The sequence below is a fragment of the Bufo bufo genome, chromosome 4 (genome assembly GCF_905171765.1).
Source record: "Bufo bufo chromosome 4, aBufBuf1.1, whole genome shotgun sequence".
Lineage (NCBI taxonomy): Eukaryota > Metazoa > Chordata > Amphibia > Anura > Bufonidae > Bufo > Bufo bufo.
This window is the reverse complement of record NC_053392.1, coordinates 225025965-225045201: the sequence shown is the minus strand read 5'-3', so window position 1 is coordinate 225045201 and position 19237 is coordinate 225025965. Positions and strand designations below refer to the sequence as shown.

The 19237-nt window shown below is 44.5% G+C and overlaps 1 protein-coding gene across 1 annotated transcript in view; it reads right to left on the bottom strand.

The window, feature by feature from the left end:
* Positions 1-19237, bottom strand: part of LOC120997961 (probable cation-transporting ATPase 13A4) — a 196187-nt gene that overhangs the window by 153742 nt on the left and 23208 nt on the right. The gene's annotated exons all lie outside the window — the stretch shown is intronic.

Here is a 19237-nt window from a genome sequence, read left to right as displayed (position 1 = left end):
GCAAACTGCGCTAAATAGCGGACATTAGCTGCGCCACATCTCCAGTGTAAATTGTGCGCATTCCAAAAAAATCTGTGACATCCAGTGTACTTTTTCAATAAACGGTGTCCGATTCTGACAGTGACATTAGCTGCGCCACATCTGCAGTGTAACGTGTGCGCTTAAATTTTTTTATCTGTGACATCCAGTGTACTTTTTACGTAGACGCTGCGGACAGTGACATTACCAGTGGTACCTCTCCTGTATAACATTTCCTCATCCCAAATACCTGTGACATTCCCTGTAATTTTTTATTAGCCGCTGGTGACAGCATTGACATTATCTGCTGGATATCTCCTGTGTGACGTTTCCACATCCCAAATACCTTTTTAAAAAAAATTTGCGCATACACTTCCAAATCCTACGCTACTGTACGTGTGACAGATTTTCAAGCATATATAACATTTAATATGAAGAAGGCGAGCAGTAAGGGACAGGAAAGTGGCCGTGATGCTGATGGTGCACGCAGAGGAAATTGCCAGCTCACCGGCTGTTGTGCGACGTGAGCACGTGCTGGAACTCCACGTTCCACATGTTGGCCAGGCTTTGTGAGCAGCAGAGGGCAGTAGTGGAATACCAGCTGCAACATGGTCGTCGCCTTTCCAGTCAGCTTCCGCTATTCACAAGCGAGTAGTGGGCATAGATGTCTGACCTCTGTGAGGTTTTAAGAAACTTTGAGGAATCAACACAGATGGTGAGCGGTGATAACGCTATTATCATCGTAACCATCCCACTTTTGTGTCTACTCAAACGCTCACTGCTCACAATTAAGGCAGACACTTTGCAATTGGAAGAGATGGAAATGGGGGAAGACATAACATAGGGTGATAGCCAGACCACCCTCGAATTGGACGATGAAGAGGAGGAGGAGCAGGAGACGGTTGCATCCGGTACAGAGGGTAGTACCCATGGAAGTTTAATTCCATCTGTTCTGCGTGGGTGGGCAAAAGAGGAGGAAGAGGATGCGGATGAGGAGATTGAGAGTCATCCTCCTGATGACGACAGCGAAGTCTTGCCTGTTGGTACTCTGGCACACATGGCTGACTTCATGTTAGGCTGCCTTTCCAGCGACCCGCGTGTTATACGCATTTTAGACAACATGGATTACTGGGTGTTCACCCTTCTCGACCCCCACTACAAAGAGAACTTCTCATCTCTCATTCCTCCGATGAAGAGGACGAGCAAAACGGTGCAATACCAGAAGGTCCTTGTTGAAAAATTGCTCCAAAAATTTTCATCTGACAACGGCAGAGTCCGTAGTTCCTTCGGCAAGTGGGGAAACGAGACGAGGGGAACACACAACAGTTCCAACAGAGGCAGGGCAACACTCCAAAACCTGGGACAGTTTCATGACACCCCGCCAGCACCCTCACCCTGATGCGCGGCCTACTGTGACAAGGAGGAAAACATTTTGGAAGATGGTGAAGGAGTACATAGCAGACCGTGTCAGCATCCTCAATGATCCCTCAGTGCCTTACAACTACTGGGTGTCCAAGCTGGACACGTGGCAAGAACTGGCACTTTACGCCTTGGAGGTGCTGGTCTGCCCTGCCGCCAGCGTTTTGTCAGAGTGGGTATTTAGTGCTGCTGGTGGCATTATAACAGATAAGGGTATCCGCCTGTCAACTGAAAATGTTGACAGGTTGACTCTTATAAAAATGAACAAGGCCTGGATTGACCATGACTTCTCGACTCCACCAGAGGAAAGCTAATGAACATAAAGGCACTTTACATGTGTTGTTTATAATGTACTGAATACACTGTATTCCCATGTACCCCTTCCACCACAAACAAGGGTATATGGTTCAATGTTCCTTTTCTCATCCTCCTCCTCCTCTTCCATCACATCAACATGCTTATTGGTCGCATATAATATTTTACAGGGTCAGCTCACCAGCAGGCCCCCGCATATAATTTTTTAGAGGGTCAGCTCACCAGCAGGCCCTTGCATATAATTTTTTAGAGGGTCAGCTCACCAGCAGGCCATCAATCAATTTTTCAAGGGTGTATGTGTAATAAAGGGTGTATTGGAGCGCCGATTCCTTGTAATTTTTGGCAGACCTTTCACTTAGTGCATAGGCTTTATGAGTGTAGGAGTCCCACTACATAAACAATTGTACCAGAATATGAATGAAGCCCTCCTTTATGTGATATGCAGGTTGTATCGGAGTGCCTCTTCCTTGTAATTTTTGGCAGCCCTGTCACTTAGTGCATAGGCTTTATGAGTGTAGGAGTCCCACTACCTGAACAATTGTACCACAATGTGAATTATGCCCTGCTTTATGTGATATACAGGTTGTATCGGAGTGCCTCTTCCTTGTAATTTTTGGCAGCACTTGCACTTTATATACAAATAAATATACAGGAAAGAATGTTTCCTAACAATTTTTCCTCTGTCTAAAATAGATTTTCTCTTCGGTTTGGTGCGTATTATTGTCAGTCTGTAAAAGTGGCATACTACTCGGACAACATCGTTCCCAGCAGCGACCTGGGAGTCCAAGATGCATCCAGACATCCACCCCATGCTGTTCTCGAACCATTTCAGTGGTGTTTCCATCAATTTAGGAACTTTTCGTATGAACCAGACACCCTCCCCTCTTCAGAGCAGGGGGTGCGTAGTTTAATGCTCGGGTTCTCCCATTGACTTCCATTGTGCTCGGGTGCTCGGCAGAGCACCCGAGCATCCCGAGGTGTTCGGCTCGAGCACTATGGTGCTCGATCAACAGTAGTCAGACCTTATCAATTGCGATTTTCTTAAAAAATTGTCACAACCTTACCCCAGTAAAGACATGGAGTAGGAAGTGGAGTAACATCTCAAGACACAAGTGTTAGACACAAACTGGTTATTACCGGATAACCCCCTTAAATATGCACAAAACATATCAAACATAGTGAGATATTTGATAAATTTGCGGCAAATTACTGACTTTAGAAACTCCCCTTGCAATAAATCTCCCCCATAGTGTTCGATAGTACACGGCCATATTTTTGGTCCATGTCCAATCCGCATTTTTTGCAGATCGCAGGTGTACCCATTCCTTTCTATGGGGCTATTAAAAAATAATAATAATAAGACAGGAAGTGAGGTACACAGAAGAAGGGTGGAGGAAGGAATGAATGACAGATAAGGCAGAAAACAAAGTGCATTACCAAGAACGGCCACTAGATGGGAGAATATGACAACATATGATTATATGAATAGTTCAACGAAAAAAAACTCTATAGATTTAACTGCGTAGCAGCACATTCCCCATCTGGCATTGAAAATGTCACTATTTAAACATAACAGTAGTTACATAATTGCAAATAAACAACAGTATTTGCTTGATGTCCGAGGACTTGAAAAACATAAGAGAAGAGAACAGGCATATAATGCAACAACAAACATTTAAGGCTTCAAGAGAATCAATTAAAGTTCAAACACTTCTTGCTTGAAAAATAGTATAGACCAGCGACTCAACCTATAGACCGAATAGATGAGGGTGCTCACCTCTCGGTCCACCCAGACCGCACGATAGACTTCTTGCTTGAAGTTTCAGGTAGGATTCAGTAGCATAGGCAATAAGTTCATTCTCCAAAGGGTAAGAGCAGAACAAGTTCAGTGATAGGCCTGATAAAAGTCTTTACAGTCCCTTGTCTTGCAACTTTCACCTCCACCTTGCGTACCTTACCTTCATCACTAGGAACGCTCTTCACAATAAGTCCCATAGGCCACTCAATTCTTTCAGCTTGCTGGTCCTTGAGCAAAACAAGATCTCCAACTTTTTTGTTAGGGTACTGTCGTTGCCATTTCTTACATTCTTGCAGAGTGGAAAGATACTCCATCTTTCAACGATTCCAGAAGCGTTTTGGGAAGGTTCTGTACTCGCTTCCATTGATCAAAGCACAGATTTCCGTCTTGAAAGTTTCCAGGTGGAACTGCAACGGACCCAATCTTCTGGGTAAGCAGGGTAGCTGGGGTAAGGATAGTTGGATTCTCTGGATCTGAAGACACTGGAACAAGTGGTCTTGAGTTGATTATGGCAGATGCTTCTGCCAAGAAGGTGGTTAGAATCTCGTGGGTAAGTCTTGAGGAGTTTAAGTCCATAAACATAGAGTCCAGTATTTTTCTTGTGATGCCTATCATTCTCTCCCATGAGCTGCCCATGTGGGAAGAAAAGGTGGATTGAAAATCCATGTACAGCCCTTTTCAGCTAAAAGTTCTTGGATTGGCTTAGAGTTGAGTTGTAACTCTTTACAGGCTCCAACGAAATTAGTTCCACAGTCAGACCTCAGTGTTTTGACTGGTCCCCTGATGGCAAGAAATCGTCTTAAAGCGTTTATGAAGCTTGAGGCATCCATAGATTCTATCACTTCAATGTGTACTGCCGCACACTCATGCAAGTGAACAGTACTGCCCATTGTTTACTGTTTGCTTGGCCACCTCGAGTTCTGCGGGATGTTACCATCCATGGCCCAAAGACATCCAATCCAACATGAGAGAAAGGTGGGTCAGTACTTAATCTGTCAGCTGGCAAATCTGACATTAGCTGTTGCTGATGTTTACCTCTTAATTTACGGCACTGAACACAGCTCTGCAGCATGGCTGTAATTTGTCTTTTTGCTCCTATGATCCAAAGGCCGGCAGCCCTTATGGCACCTTCAGTGAAGTGTCTACCTTGGTGCTTAACCCTTTCATGGTAGTGCCGTATGAGCAGAGTGGTGATATGGTGGCGAGCAGGTATTATGAGAGGATTTTGTTCTTGTTCTCCCAATTCAGCCTTGTTTAAACATCCACCAACTCTTAACATGTCATCATTGTCAATGAATGGGTTCAGGTTAGCAATTGGACTGTTTTTTGGAATGTCCCTCTTGTCACGGATACATTTTATTTTCAGAGCCAAAGACATCCTGTTGTACACTGCGTATTATGATCATTTCACTTTTAGCAATGTCCTTTGCAGAAAGAGGCTTTTGACACGCGTGCCAACCTTGACATTGAACATCCGTGGGCTTTGTGTGAAAGCAGTGTGCAATATGGACTAACCTTGCGATGGTGTGTACAAGCTTTGTCCACTTGGAAAAACGTTCAAAGCATTGACAGCCCAAGATGAGTCTTTGTTCAGTTCTGGTGACGAGGGTTTTAACTTCAGGAAGAATCTCTGGATCCTTGTCAGGTTCTAGAAGACCAAAGACGTCAGCTGTGGTCTCTTCTGTGTGATCCAGCTGGAATTCAGGACCTGTTAACCAGGAAGAATTGGTAAATACACTAGCAGACAATGGGCTAGTAGCATGATCTGCAGGATTAATTTCAGATGGGACATAATGCCATTGTTCAGGTTTAGATTTCCTGATTCTTTCTACACGGTTGCTGACGTAGACATAGAAACATTTAGTCTGGTTGTATATGTAGCCCAGAACAACCTTACTGTCTGTGTAGAATTTGGTGTCATCTATCTGAATGTCTAGCTCGCGTAATATGAAATCTGCGATTTCTACAGCTAGCACAGTCCCACAAAGTTCAAGCCTAGGAATTGTGTGCTCAGGCTTAGGTGCTAACTTAGCTTTCCCAAACAGAAACCCTATTTGGGTTTGATTAGAAGAGTCTCTCACCTTGAGGTAGGCAACAGCCGCTATGGCCTCAGTATATGCGTCTGAGAAGATGTAAAGCTCTTTTCTCCGGCTCGTAGCAAGGGAAGCTGAGGTGTAGCAGCGTGGCATATGGATTCCATCTAAGACGTGTAGAGATTGCTTCCAGGACTCCCACTTTGAAAGCTGTCAGATGGCAGTGGAGCATCCCAATCTTTAATAGACTCTGAGAGCTGTCTAAGTAAGACTTTACCTTGTATGGTGATGGGAGCCACAGATCCCATTGGATCGTATAGGCTGTTTACCACTGACAGAACACCACGCTTGTTAAATGGCTTGTCTGTAGAGCTGACTTGAAAGCTTAAATTGTCATTTAATAAGTCCCACCGTAGGCCCAGACCTCTCTGTATAGGTGGCATGTTCATTCCCAGATTTAAGTCCTTAAACCCTGTGGCATGATCGCCAGGTTGAAAGGCTTTCATAACAGCAACACTATTTGAGGCAATTTTGTGTAGTCTGAGGTTGGCCTCAGAAAGCATACCTTGTGTCCTTTGGAGCAGGTCTATGGCTTCTTCGTCTGTAGGTAAAGACTTAAGTCCATCATCAACATAAAAGTCTCTCTCAACGAAGTGTCGAGCATCCGCGCCATACTCCTTTTCTCCATCAATGGCAGCCCTTTGTAAACCGTATGTTGCAACAGCAGGTGAGGGAATTATTTCCGAAAACATGTACCTTCATGCGGTATTCAATAATCTTATTGTCCATGTTGTTGTCACGGTGCCACAGAAACCTTAGGAAGTTCCTATGGTCTTCACGTACAATGAAGCAATGAAACATCTGTTCAATATCAGCAGTTAAGTACGCCCACAAGGTTGTTGGTTAGATTCGGGCCAGTGAGAAGAACATCATTTAGGGATACACCTTGATGCTTGGCACTGGAGTCAAATACTATCCTGATTTGTTTTGGCTTTCGTGGATGATACACTCTGAAGAAAGGCAGATACCAGCACGCATCGTGTCTTTAATGTGGTGGCGCTGGTTCGGCGTGATCATGGTCAAAGATCCTTTTCATAAAGGCGATGAAATGGCCCTTCATTTCAGGCCTGTTCCTTAGTGTTCGTCGAAGTGAGTTGAATCTGGATAAAGCCTGTTCACGATTGGTTGGGAGTTTGGCCCTTGTAGCACGAAGAGGTAATGGTGCAACCCAACTGTTAGACTCATCCTGAAAGAATTCCTTATCCATTATTTTGATAAATTCTCTGTCTTCAACTGACAAGGCTATTTTGTTGTCCTCACTTGTAGTACAAAACACTGTAGTACCTAGGTTGTCATCACAAAGGACAGGAGTAACATCAGGTACTTGGATGATGTCAAGAAGCTTCTCCTTTACTTCATAATGGTGAGGGCACTGTTTCAAGTGGGATGCACGTCCGTTTCCCAACACGTAAGTCTTGAAGGAGTGGATCTCAGATGGCGTACACATCCTGTTCAAGCATACATCGCCCACTATTACCCAGCCTAGGTCAAGTCTTTGTGCATAAGGGGCATCGTCCGGCCCATCGCACTGATCGTGTACTTTATGTACTCTGAGAATGTCCCTTCCTAACAGGACTAAGATTTCAGCATTCTTGTCCATTACAGGAATCTCATCTACAAGGTGCCTTAAATGAGGATGTTGATACGCAGCTTCTGGAGTGGGAATCTCTTCCCTTTCGTCTGGTATCTGGTCGCACTCGACTAACGTTGGTAGGGGTATGCCCTCTTCCTAGTTGATATGAGAGACCATGAATCCCTCAACCCTTCTGCCGAAGGTCTCTACACGACCAGAACAGGTTCTGAGAGTATATGGGGTTGCGTGACCCTCTATGCCGAAGATCTCAAAGAATTTAGGCTTAACCAGGGATCTGTTGCTCTTCTCATCTATTATGGCATACATCCTAGCAGCTTTCTCAGGATGATCCTTTTGGTATATCTTGACTAGGCATATCTTGGCACAGCATTTGTGGTCCTTGCCTTCTCCACAGACTTCTGTACATGAAGAAGAGACATTATCTTTGGTTGGAGCATGACCTTGTTGCTCCCCGCCATGATTTGAGACGGGAGTGGAGGTAGGAAGTTGTTGTGGGTTGTCTGGAAGTGGAGTAGGATGCATGACTGTAACATGTCTGTCGCTACCGCATTCTGTACACTTGATGACAACTTTACAGTCTTTAGCAAGATGGCTATAAGAAGCACAGCACTTGTAGCATATGCCAAGTTTCCGGACAATCTCCCTGCGCTCTTGTAAAGCCTTTGCCCTAAGCCCACGACATTTCTTAGGAGGGTGAGGCTTCTTGTGAATAGGACACTGACGATTAGGGTCTTTATCTCTGTCATCCACAATCCCCTGATCAGTAGGTGAGGTTGTGGAGGATGAGATGTCTGTCCTTTTAACAGATATTGCTCTATTTAAGTTTATGTTATAAAGGCCTCTGATCCTGGGAAAGCTCTGATGACAAGAGAGCTGAATATCCCTGACGAAGGAGCCCGCAGGCCCCGAAATGTGTTGGATGAGAATTGTCCCACAGAGGCATCAGTAGGAGTAAGTGTGATGTCACCGGCCGAGGCGGCACGTGAAGTAGCAGCTGAGCTGAAGATATAAGGACTCCGCAATGAGCTCCCGGCGCATATTCGCAGGAAGAAATCGGAGAGAGCAACAGTGTGAGGTAGGAGACCTGTGCGACTCTTCATGTGAATTGTAGGGAATTTGGAAGGAAATGATGCACACTGTCTGCATGTATTGTCGCCACTAGCCTGCGCGGATATATTAATACTGATACGGGTCTATTTAAGTCTCTACGTTTAGCTGCTGTATTATCATACCTTGATGATGGTGAGGATGAAGTAGGCAGGTTGGGTTCACTGAAGCTGGGATCGTTTCTCATCCAGGCTTGATCACTGATGAACCTGCAGAAGTATGAGAATGGAGGAAAGGACACATTATTGTCTATTTTGTATCTTGAGCCCTGTTGTGCTCATTTCTCTTGTAGGCCGTATGGCAGTTTAGACACCACTAGGTTGACACCATGAGCGGTGTCCAGGAAGCTTAGTCCAGGTAGACATGGGTCATTCTTTGCCAACTCTAGCTCCATGAGGAGGTCACTTAGATCTTTAGCTTGCTATAATCTTTGTTCACTATTTTTGGGAAGTTTTGCAGTCTCTTGAATAGAGCGCTTTCTATGGCTTCAGAGCTACCATAGGCTTGCTCAAGTCTTGCCCATGCAGCAACAAGACCTGTATCTGGGTGGTCAACATGTACTGTTCTGAGTCTTTTAACACGACCTGCAGATTCTGGTCCCAGCCACTTTATGAGCAAATCAAGTTCTTCCTTAGCAGTAAGGTTGAGATCGGCAATAGTAGCCTTGAAGGTTGATCTCCAGGCCCTGTAGCTCTCTGGACAGTCGTCAAACCTTGAGAGGCTGGTGTTAATGAGCTCACTGCGTACCATGTATCTGGCAAAGTCATTCATGTCTGGTCTCTCACTCCTTGGTGTCAAAGTAACTTGTGGAACCCTTTGGGTGTGAAAGTTCTCTGATGTAGGGTGAGGTTTACCAGGGTAAAATGATGTTGCATGAGCGTTTAACTGTGGTGTAGTCTCTGAGGCTTGTGCTGGCTTTGGTTTGAGCTGCGGCTAATCACTGGAAGTCACCTTGTTGTTGACATGAGTTGATCCGGTTTGCTGCATAGATGTACTTGCGTCACAGACTTGAAGAGGCTCAGGCAAATAGAGCTGAGAGGTCTCTGCGTTGGGAGTCAGAACAGTATTGTTAGTAGGAGGTACAGGAGATGACTCTGTATCTTTGCAGATGTTATGCTTTAGAACGTATTCACTGGTGCATTCAGCTGGATCTTCCAGTTCTACTGGGATAAGGCAGTCTAAATTAGTACATTTTCCCATTGCTTGTTCAAGGACTTTCAGCATTGCTATGGAAGCTGCTTCCTCCCCTTCCATTTGCAGAATCTTTATTTGTGAATCTGCCTCTGCTTGGAGAGCTTTCATCTTGGTTTGTTGAGCTGCCATTTGAGCTTCCATCTTGGCTTGATGAGCTTCTATCTCTGCTTGCTTTCTGGTAAAGGAGTTTTGTGTGCCTTTTTTGATTCGGCATCAGCGCGGGCCTCTATTAACTTGTCGCTTAATATTGATCTTCTGGAACGAGAGGATCTGGAAGAAAGTGCAGTGCGCTTGGTTGTGGTGGATCTGTGAGATCTGATCTCCTGCAGTTGAGTAATGCGGAGTTCTGCCTTAAGCTTAGCATTTTGCACTGCGAGATCCCTTTGTTGGTTCAGTGTATCAGTCCTGGTCAGTTGTGCTGAAGAAACCTAGAGTCCTGCAAAAAGGCTATGTATTTTGCAGACAGTCGCTGGTAGCGTACATACACAGCAAATAGGTGATTTATAGAGTCTCTTATTTTAGCTGGTTGATCATTAGAGTGTGACAAAACTGACATGCGGTGTGAGGTTCTGTCCCAGAGGTCTGATAGATTACTGGAAAACTCATCTCTGTTCGGTAATATCTGCAGAATCTGCTCCCTGTACGTCTGCCAGTTCAGAGGCATGATGTATCTGCGTTGGTTCAGCCATAAAAGAGTGTTCAGAGCCTTGTCTAGACATTTTTTACAATTTTGCGGAAAAAAAAATGGTACTGTCTCTTTAACCACCTCAGCCCCCAGTGCTTAACCCTTTCATGACCAAGGGTCATTGATGCCCCAGTGTCCAGGTCAAAATTTACAAATCTGACATGCGTCACTTTAAGTGGTAATAGCTTTGGAACACTTTTACTTATCCACGCCATTCTGAGATTGTTTTCTCGTGACACATTGTACTTCATGACAGTCATAAATTTGAGTCAATATATATCACCTTTATTTATGAAAAAATCCCAAATTTACCAAAAATAAAAAAAAAATTGCAATTTTCAAAATTTCAATTTCTCTGCTTCTAAAACAGAAAGTGATACCTCATAAAATATTTATTACATAACATTCCTCATATGTCTACTATATGTTGGCATCATTTTGGAAATGTTATTTTATTTTTTTAGGACGTTACAAGGCTTAGAAGTTTAGAAGCAATTCTTAAAATTTTTAAGAAAATTTCCAAAACCCACTTTTTAAGGACTAGTTCAGGTCTGAAGTCACTTTGTGGGGCCTATATAGTAGATACCCCCATAAATGACCCCATTGTAGAAACTAGACCCCTCAAGTTACTTAAAACCAATTTTACAAACGTTATTAACCCTTTAGGTGTTCCACAAGAATTAAAGGAAAATGGAGAGGAAATTTCTAAATTTCACTTTTTTAGCAGATTTTCTATTTTATTACATTTTTTTCTTTAACACATTAAGGGTTAACAGCCAAACAAAACTCAATATATTACTCTGATTCTGCGGTTTACAGAAACACCCCACATGTGGTCGAAAACTGATGTAAGGGCGCACGGCAGGGCGCAGAAGGAAAGGAACACCGTATGGTTTTTGGAAGGCAGATTTTGCTGGATTGGTTTTCTGAACGCCATATGTTTTTTATTTTTCTACCGATCGTCTTGTGCAGGGGCTCATTTTTTGCAGAAAGAGTTGAGGTTTTTATTGGTACCATTTTTGGGTACATAGGATTTTTTGATCATTCATTATTACACTTTATGGGACAAGGTGGCCAAAAAATTGGCTGTTTTGGAACAGTTTTTTTTTTTTTTTTTTACAGCGTTCATCTGAGGGGTTAGGTCATGTGACAGTTTTATAGAGCAGATCGTTACGGACGTGGCAATACCCAATATGTATACTTTTTCTTATTTAAGTTGTACACAATAATAGCATTTCTGAAACCAAAAAAATGATGTTTTAGTGTCTCTATAGTCTGAGAGCCATAGCTTTTTTATTTTTTGGACGATTGTCTTAAATAGGGTATCATTTTTTGCGGGACGAGGTGACGGTTTGATTGGTACTATTTTGGGGGTCATAAGCCTTTTTGATCGCTTGCTGTTGCACTTTTTGTGATGTAAGGTGACAAAAATAGCTTTTTTGGCACTGTTTTTTTTATTTTATTTTTATGGTGTTTATCGGACAAGGTCTATCATGTGATATATTTATAGAGAGGGTCGTTACGGACGCGGTGACACCTAATATGTGTATTTTATTTTTTCATTTTTTTTTTATAGGAAAAGGCAATTTCTTTTTTGAATTTACATTTTTATTTATTTATTTTTACTTTTATTATTTTCACTTTTTTTTTATCAGTTCCCTCTTGGATCTTGAAGATCCAGTGGGGCTGATAGTTGTACTATACTTTGCAATGCTCTTGCATTCCAAAGTATAATACTTCCAGATGTCCTGTAGGTGGCAGCACTGGACGCTTTTGCCATGGCAACCGGACGCTTTTGCAAAGCGTCCGGTTGCCATGGCAACCATCGGGTGCTGCAATCACAGCGCTGCAGCCCCGATGGTGGAGAGAGGGAGCTCCCTCCCTCTGTTAACCCCATGGATGCTGCAACCGCAGCATCTATGGGGTTACTGGAGAGTGTCAGCATAGAGCTGACACTCTCTGCTGATGGCGGCGGCTCAGTAATGGAGCCGCCGCCATCACACACACAGCAGGGGGATCGGGGGCAGCGGGGATCGGGGGCAGCACTGGAAAAGGGGGGGGGGGGGTCGGGGGGTACGGCTGAGACTGGTGCGGGTGAGACTGAATGCGTGGGGCGGGGAGGGGGGGGGGGAGGGGGCGGACCGCACCGCATCAGGGCAGCTGCCTCTTGGAGATGAGCTGCAGGCAGACACAAGGGGGGGGCACAGCCACAGATTGGGGGCACAGATCGGGGGGGGGGGGGTATCACGAGGACCCTACCTGATTTCATGCTCTGATCTGCAGAGCGCAGATCAGAGCATGAAACCGGCATTTTTTTCACTGCCGCGATCCGATTGGTTAGTACAGACTAACCAATCGGATCGATTGTCGGCAAGGGGCCACTCTGATTGGTCCCTTGCCGGCATTACTGGCCTGTATGCTGTCCGTGACAGCAGCAGGGCTCGGGCAGAAGCTTTAATCCAAGCGTTTTGCAGCGCTTGGATTAAAGAACTGTCTTGACGTTTATAGACGTGATAGCTGCACGGGGTATGTGCAGCTATCACGTATATATACAGATTGCGGTCGGGAAGGGGTTAAACACCCTGAAAGACCAGGCCACTTTTTACACTTCTGACCTACACTAATTTCACCGTTTATTGCTCGGTCATGCAACTTACCACCCAAATGAATTTTACCTCCTTTTCTTCTCACTAATAGAGCTTTCATTTGGTGGTATTTCATTGCTGCTGACATTTTTACTTTTTTTGTTATTAATCGAAATTTAACGATTTTTTTGCAAAAAAATGACATTTTTCACTTTCAGTTGTAAAATTTTGCAAAAAAAACGAGATCCATATAGAAATTTTGCTCTAAATTTATTGTTCTACATGTCTTTGATAAAAAAAAAATGTTTGGGTAAAAAAAAAAATGGTTTGGGTAAAAGTTATAGCGTTTACAAACTATGGTACAAAAATGTGAATTTCCGCTTTTTGAAGCAGCTCTGACTTTCTGAGCACCTGTCGTGTTTCCTGAGGTTCTACAATGCCCAGACAGTACAAACACCCCACAAATGACCCCATTTCGGAAAGTACACACCCTAAGGTATTCGCTGATGGGCATAGTGAGTTCATAGAACTTTTTATTTTTTGTCACAAGTTAGCGGAAAATGATGATTTTTTTTTTTTTTTTTCTTACAAAGTCTCATATTCCACTAACTTGTGACAAAAAATAAAAAGTTCTATGAACTCACTATGCCCATCAGCGAATACCTTGGGGTCTCTTCTTTCCAAAATGGGGTCACTTGTGGGGTAGTTATACTGCCCTGGCATTCTAGGGGCCCAAATGTGTGGTAAGGAGTTTGAAATCAAATTCTGTAAAAAATGACCTGTGAAATCCGAAAGGTGCTCTTTGGAATATGGGCCCCTTTGCCCACCTAGGCTGCAAAAAAGTGTCACACATCTGGTATCTCCGTACTCAGGAGAAGGTGGGGAATGTGTTTTGGGGTGTCATTTTATATATACCCATGCTGGGTGAGATAAATATCTTGGCAAAAGACAACTTTTCCCATTTTTTTATACAAAGTTGGCATTTGACCAAGATATTTATCTCACCCAGCATGGGTATATGTAAAAAGACACCCCAAAACACATTCCTCAACTTCTCCTGAGTACGGAGATACCAGATGTGTGACACTTTTTTGCAGCCTAGGTGGGCAAAGGGGCCCACATTCCAAAGAGCACCTTTCGGATTTCACAGGTCATTTTTTACTGAATTTGATTTCAAACTCCTTACCACACATTTGGGCCCCTAGAATGCCAGGGCAGTATAACTACCCCACAAGTGACCCCATTTTGGAAAGAAGACACCCCAAGGTATTCCGTGAGGGGCATGGCGAGTTCCTAGAATTTTTTATTTTTTGTCACAAGTTAGTGGAAAATGATGATTTTTTTTTTTTTTTTTTTTCATACAAAGTCTCATATTCCACTAACTTGTGACAAAAAATAAAAACTTCCATGAACTCACTATGCCCATCAGCGAATACCTTGGGGTCTCTTCTTTCCAAAATGGGGTCACTTGTGGGGTAGTTATACTGCCCTGGCATTCTAGGGGCCCAAATGTGTGGTAAGGAGTTTGAAATCAAATTCAGTAAAAAATGACCTGTGAAATCCGAAAGGTGCTCTTTGGAATATGGGCCCCTTTGCCCACCTAGGCTGCAAAAAAGTGTCACACATCTGGTATCTCCGTACTCAGGAGAAGTTGAGGAATGTGTTTTGGGGTGTCTTTTTACATATACCCATGCTGGGTGAGATAAATATCTTGGTCAAATGCCAACTTTGTATAAAAAAATGGGAAAAGTTGTCTTTTGCCAAGATATTTCTCTCACCCAGCATGGGTATATATAAAATGACACCCCAAAACACATTCCCCACCTTCTCCTGAGTACGGAGATACCAGATGTGTGACACTTTTTTGCAGCCTAGGTGGGCAAAGGGGCCCATATTCCAAAGAGCACCTTTCGGATTTCACAGGTCATTTTTTACAGAATTTGATTTCAAACTCCTTACCACACATTTGGGCCCCTAGAATGCCAGGGCAGTATAACTACCCCACAAGTGACCCCATTTTGGAAAGAAGAGACCCCAAGGTATTCGCTGATGGGCATAGTGAGTTCATGGAAGTTTTTATTTTTTGTCACAAGTTAGTGGAATATGAGACTTTGTATGAAAAAAAAAAAAAAAAAAAATCAACATTTTCCACTAACTTGTGACTAAAAATTAAAAATTCTAGGAACTTGCCATGCCCCTCACGGAATACCTTGGGGTGTCTTCTTTCCAAAATGGGGTCACTTGTGGGGTGGTTTTACTGCCCTGGCATTTTACAGGGGCCCTAATGTGTGGTAAGTAGGTAAATGACCTGTGAAATCCGAAAGGTGCTCTTTGGAATGTGGGCCCCTTTGCCCACCTAGGCTGCAAAAAAGTGTCACACATCTGGTATCTCCGTACTCAGGAGAAGGTGGGGAATGTGTTTTGGGGTGTCATTTTACATATACCCATGCTGGGTGAGAGAAATATCTTGGCAAAGACAACTTTTCCCATTTTTGTTATACAAAGTTTGCATTTGACCAAGATATTTCTCTCACCCAGCATGGGTATATGTAAAAAGACACCCCAAAACACATTCCTCAACTTCTCCTGAGTACGGAGATACCAGATGTGTGACACTTTTTTGCAGCCTAGGTGGGCAAAGGGGCCCAAATTCCTTTTAGGAGGGCATTTTTAGACATTTGGATACCATTATTCTTCTTACGCTTTGGGGCCCCTAAAATGCCAGGGCAGTATAAATACCCCACATGTGACCCCATTTTGGAAAGAAGACACCCCAAGGTATTCAATGAGGGGCATGGCGAGTTCATTGAAAAAAAAATTTTTGGCACAAGTTAGCGGAAATTGATTTTTTTGATTTTGTTCTCACAAAGTCTCCCTTTCCGCTAACTTGGGACAAAAATTTCAATCTTTCATGGACTCAATATGCCCCTCACGGAATACCTGGGGGTGTCTTCTTTCCAAAATGGTGTTATTTGTGGGGTGTTTGTACTGCCCTGGCATTTGAGGGTCTCCGCAATCATTACATGTATGGCCAGCATTAGGAGTTTCTGCTATTCTCCTTATATTGAGCATACGGGTAATGAGATATTTTTTTTCCGTTCAGCCTCTGGGCTGAAAGAAAAAAATGAACGGCACAGATTTCTTCATTCGCATCGATCAATGTGGATGAAAAAATCTCTGCCAAAAAAAGAAAAAGGAGGGGAAAGGCGTCTGCCAGGACATAGGAGCTCCGCCCAACATCCATACCCACTTCAGCTCGTATGCCCTGGCAAACCAGATTTCTCCATTCACATCAATCGATGTGGATGAATAAATCATTGCCGGGATTTTTTTTTTATATATACAAAGTGTTTGCCAAAGTATATGAACACCGCTACCTCCTCAGCTCATATGCCTCGGCAAACATATCTTTTACTGCAGAGGAGAAATCTCGTCTTGCAGCGCCGCATACACCGACTTGCGTGTAATCTGACAGCAGCGCAATGCTTCTGTCCGAATGCACATCAGTGCTGCAGCTGGTCGATCGGATGGTCCACCTGGAAGGTAAAAAAAACAAAAGAAAAAAGAAAAAACCAGGCCGCAAAGCAATAACTTTATTAACTTTAGAACAGAACATATTAACTTTTTTAAACTTTAACTTTTTTACTTATCGGTAATTTTTTTTTTGTTTTGTTTTTTTTACCTTTATAGAACAAACCTCTCCTTCCCCATAGGACAATGTGCAAAGCGCAAATCGCCCAAAGATGTGGCGAAGTACGTTATGCACTTTATCCCAGGTGAAAGGAGAGGTTTGCAGCAGCTGTGAGAGAAAGGGCCCTAATAGCCCTGTGTGCCTGTCCTGGTGAGATGTGATCCCTATGCTAGGTGTACCTGTGTGTGGTACTTCCGGAAACACTCTCCTAAGCATAGGGCAGGGTGGTCCGGACAGTCAGGACAGAAATAGCGGGTGTCACGCCTTATTCCACTCCTGCTACAGACACGACATTTTTTTCAGGGTGGCGGTTGGGTTGAGGTACCAGCAACGACACTGGGGAAATGTCGCTCGTGTAGACGGCTAACTACACTGGTGGATGGGGCCACGGAACCTCCTGGGTAAAGGAGGTTCTCGATGATCTCTTCCTGGAATTTGAGGAAGGATCGTGTTCGCCCAGCCTTACTGTAGAGAACAAAACTATTGTAGAGCGCCAATTGAATTAAATATACAGACACCTTCTTATACCAGCGTCTGGTTCTGCGGGAAACTAAATAGGGAGCCAACATCTGGTCATTGAAGTCCACCCCTCCCATGAGCGCATTATAGTCGTGGACTGAGAGGGGCTTTTCAATGACACGGGTTGCCCTTTGAATTTGTATTGTCGTGTCTGCGTGAATGGAGGAGAGCATGTAAACGTCACGCTTGTCTCTCCATTTCACCGCGAGCAGTTCTTCGTTACACAAGGCAGCCCTCTCCCCCCTTGCAAGACGGGTGGTTACAAGCCGTTGGGGGAAGCCCACGCGACTAGTTCGCGCGGTGCCACAGGCGCAAATCCGTTCTAGAAACAAATGCCTAAAGAGGGCCACACTTGTGTAAAAATTGTCCACATAAAGATGGTACCCCTTGCCGAATAAGGGTGACACCAAGTCCCAGACTGTCTTCCCACTGCTCCCCAGGTAGTCAGGGCAACCGACCGGCTCCAGGGTCTGATCTTTTCCCTCATAGATCCGAAATTTGTGGGTATAGCCTGTGGCCCTTTCACAGAGCTTATACAATTTGACCCCATACCGGGCACGCTTGCTTGGGATGTATTGTTTAAAGCCAAGGCGCCCGGTAAAATGTATTAGGGACTCGTCTACGCAGATGTTTTGCTCAGGGGTATACAAATCTGCAAATTTCTGGTTGAAATGGTCTATGAGGGGCCGAATTTTGTGGAGCCGGTCAAAAGCTGGGTGGCCTCTGGGACGGGAGGTGGTGTTGTCGCTAAAGTGCAGGAAACGCAGGATGGCCTCAAATCGTGTCCTGGACATAGCAGCAGAGAACATGGGCATGTGATGAATTGGGTGCGTTGACCAATATGACCGCAATTCATGCTTTTTTGTCAGGCCCATGTTGAGGAGAAGGCCCAGAAAAATTTTAAGTTCGGAAACTTGGACTGGTTTCCACCGGAAAGGCTGGGCATAAAAGCTTCCCGGGTTTGCGGTTATAAATTGTGTGGCATATTGGTTGGTCTCTGCCACGACTAAGTCCAAGAGCTCCGCAGTCAAGAACAGCTCAAAAAATCCCAGGGCCGTACTGATCTGAGCCGTCTCAACCCGAACTCCAGACTGGGCGGTGAAAGGGGGAACTACTGGTGCGGCTGAAGTTGGTGACTGCCAATCAGGATTTGCCAGCACCTCAGGGATTCTAGGGGCTCTACGGGCCTGTCTGTGCGGTGGCTGCGACGGGGTAACTAGTGCACGTGCCACCGTACCAGCTTCAACTGCCCTTCTGGTGCTCGCTACTTCACCATGTTGTACGGCAGTGCTGGTACTAGGTCCAGGAAGGGCTGCGCTGCTGGTGTATGCCTCACCACGTGATCCGGCAGCGACAGCCCCACTCTGCTGCTCTTGAAACGGATCCTGCGTAACCTGTGGTCTAGCGACACGGGGCCGGGTACGCCTGGTGCTGCCAGGGACCTCAACCTCCTCGTCCGAACTTTGGGTCAGAGAGCCACTGCTTTCCACAGGTTCATATTCTGACCCGCTAGATTCGTCAGATGAGGGTTCCCACTCCTCATCCGACTGGGTCAGAATCCTGTAGGCCTCTTCAGAAGAATACCCCCTGTTTGACATTTGGACTACTAAATTTAGGGGTATTCCCTGAGACTACCCAAGAAAAAAAGCAAGCCTGTCTTACAAAGGGGAGGCTAGCGAAGTACCGGAGGCCGCTGCGGTTGATAAAAAATATCAAAACTGATTTTTTTATCGCCGCAGAGCGTGTAAAATGAATGTGCAGTGATCAAAAAATAATAATTTTTTGTCACTGCGGTGGGGCGGGCGTGGGTGAACGCACGTGTGGGCGACCGATCAGGCCTGATCGGGCAAACACTGCGTTTTGGGTGGAGGGCGAACTAAAGTGACACTAATACTATTATAGATCTGACCGTGATCAGTTTTGATCACTTACAGATACTATAAAAGTACAAATGCTGATTAGCGATACGCTATTCAGCGAATAAAAGTGACTGCGGTGCGGTGGGGTGGGCGCTAACTGACGCTAACTACCTAACCAAGGGGCCTAAACTATCCCTAAAACCTAACAGCCAATACTAGTGAAAAAAAAAAGTGTCAGTTTACACTGATCACTTTTTGTCTTTCACTAAGTGATTGACAGGGGGCGATCAAGGGGTTAATTTGGATGATGGGGGTGATGGATGGTGATCAGGGGCTAAGGGCAGTGTTTGGTGTGTACTC